Genomic DNA, 2,990 nt, shown 5'->3' on the forward strand with positions numbered 1-2,990 from the left:
ATTTTTAGTATGTTTTCCTGTTAGCGATGTATGTTCCAAATGAGAGAAATGCCCTCTTTATATAGGGTCCTGGGCCGCGGTTTTGGCCCCAAAAGGCACCCTTCGGATGAATCCGTTCAATCGCTCCTGTTCGCTAGTGTACGCTCGACCATACCCGTTCAGCCATGTCCATTTGGACGTGCCCTTTTGGTCACGAGCTCCCCAGCTGACCTGTACACTGTCCACTACCATCCAGCTGGTCGAGCTGGGTCGAGCTGGGTCGAGCTGGGTTGAGCTCCCTTGCAGCTTGTCTAGCTGACACTAGCTGGTCGAGCTGTCCGCAGCAGGCCGGGAACTGTCCGCAGCTGTCCGAGAGCTGTCTGCAGCTGGCCGAGAGCTGTCCTTAGCTGACCGATCTTTGTCCCATACTTGGCTTGTTTTTCCCCATTGACCGAGCTAACGAGTAGCTCCTCCCCGACTTCTCCGAGATCGCCCTACCATCCCGCACCAAGCCATGGCCTATGATCCTATTCAGGATCACGGGTATTACAGCTACATTCGTGCAGGATCCTTACCGCTTACAGTGCATCGCGTGTGAAAGATGTTGTCACGCTAGTTGGAGTCGTCTGGCTCCTGACTAGCATTGAGGAAGTGTTGGATCTGTAACGCCCGCGTCCCGCGATCCTAAAGGGGGGGCAGTTTGTTTTAAGGAAATCGATAGCTATATGAGCTTAAGTAGCTAAGCTACTAGCTCAAATAGCTGGAATACGAGCTGAATGAGCTGAACAAGCTCGATGAACAAGTAGTTCAGCTGCGGACAGCTATCGGCCAGCTAAGGACAGCTATTGGCCAGCTGCGGACAACTATGGACCAGCTGCGGACAGCTAGGCCAGCTAGTATCAGCTCGTCAAGCTAGCGTCCAGTTAGCGTCCAGCTATCGTCAGCTCGACTATGCTCGGCCAGCTGGACGGTGTTGGACAGTCTCCAGGCCAGCTGGGGAGCTCGTGGACGGTCATGGGACGACATGACCGAACAGGCATGACCGAACGGGCATGGCCGGACAGGCACGGACGGACAGGCATGTCCGAACGTGCACGAATGAAGGGACAGGTGCCTTTTGGAGCCTAGGCTTCGTCCAGGGCACTATAAATAGAGGGCAAGGCCTTCATTCCAACACACCATCATCCTTCCATCGTCCATCTAGGCCTAAGAAGAAAAGGGGGTGCGGCTCGGCGAGTATACTCGTCCGAACTGATGCGCATGCTACCTCTCTATCGAAGGTACGATGAGACGAGCGGCGGTTCGGCAATCGGGCCGATCCGATCGTAGGATAGGCGGCGGTTCGTCCGGGGAGACGAACCGATCGCAGGATGATCACCGGTTCGATCACCCTGGATGGATCGATCGAGGGTTGACCGGTGATTCAATCGCTAGTCAGATCGGGTGATCAAGGGTCGAGGATACGAGTCGTAGGTTGGATTGATCGGTCGGGTGGTCGACGAGTCTGTCAGAAGTATCGGCATGGTCGGAGGTCAATCGGAGATTCGATTATGGGGTCGGATCGTTCGATCGGAGCTGGCGCTGATACCAAAATCGACAAGTCGATGGCGTACAATGGTATGACCGATGGGTTAAATAATGGCACGTCCGATGCCAAGATTCGGGAACACGAGTGGTTCGGGAAGCCGGTAGGGCAACCGTTCACAGAAGGGACTATATGTCCCCATCCCTAATAAGTGCAAGCCTATGGGGTTGGTTGGTTGTATGGCTAAGCACAAAGGGATGGGTCAAGGTTCAAGTTATATTCCGCTGCGTAAAGGGGTTATAAAGCATGGCCGCGAGCCAAAGCTATATAACCAAATCAAAGGATATTCGGCCGAATGGAAGCCGTGACCGCGGACACTGGGACGTCCGGATCAGGGTCTTTCAGGATCATCATAAGCTCTCCGACATTAGGTTCAGCTACGGCTTCCTCCATGTCCGCTTCATCTTGGTCATTTCTCCTTCGGACTCGAGCTCTCCGGACTCGGTGATGATCATGGTATGGGCGTTCGGACAGTCACGAGCATAATGGCACTTGAAACAAATAAAATCGCGGCTATGAAACGTCGTTGGCCGTCTTGCACGGATCTTGGCGGTTGTCTTTGGTTGGCTCCTTGGGTTTGAAATGTGAGTCGACAACGGCCGCTTTAGACTTCTCTTATGGTCGGTTGGATAGTGATGCGTTTGGCGACCAGTTAGGAACACCCTGATTTCTGGTCCGCCTTGTGGATGCGAGCTTCTTCTTGATTTGGCTCTCTATTTGCATTGCAAGATGCAATAGCTCCTCAAAACCTTGGTATGGTTGGCGCTCAACCTTGCGCGCAATTCGATTTTGTAGACCATCAATAAATTGGGCCATGAGGGACTCCTCGGTATCTTCGACTTAGAGCCGGTTGCTTAGGTGCTCGAACTCCTCGTAATATTCCTAAACGGACCGCAAGCCTTGAGTGAGTCTCCGAAACTTCTTTTGGACCTCGCGGTGATAGAGAGGCAGGACGTAGCGATGCCGCATAACGGCTTTCATGACTTCCCAAGTGCCACTAAGTCGGTCATGGTTGCGATGCTGTTTAGCTACCAGGCGGTCCCACCATGTGAGTACATAGTCGGTGAATTGGGCCACGGCATAAGAGATCTTGCGTATCTGAAAGACCCCGACCCAGACGTCCCAGCATCCGCGGTCACGGCTTCCATTTGGCCCCATTCCCAGCCGAATATCCATAGATTCGGTCACTTTGCTTTGGCTTGCGGTCCTCCTTCGTGACCCCTTTACGCAGCGGAATATAACTTTACACTTGACCATCCCTTTGTGCTTAGCCATACAACCAACCAACCCCATAGGCTTGCACACATTAGGGATGGGGACATATAGTCCCTTCGGTTCGCAGTGAACGGTTGCTCTATCGGCTTCCCGAACCACTCCTGTTCTCGAAGCTTGGCATCGGACGTAACATTTAAATGAGCCATCGGTC

This window comes from Camelina sativa, chromosome 1 (assembly GCF_030686135.1).
Source record: "Camelina sativa cultivar CO46 ecotype springtype chromosome 1, ASM3068613v1".
NCBI lineage: Eukaryota > Viridiplantae > Streptophyta > Magnoliopsida > Brassicales > Brassicaceae > Camelina > Camelina sativa.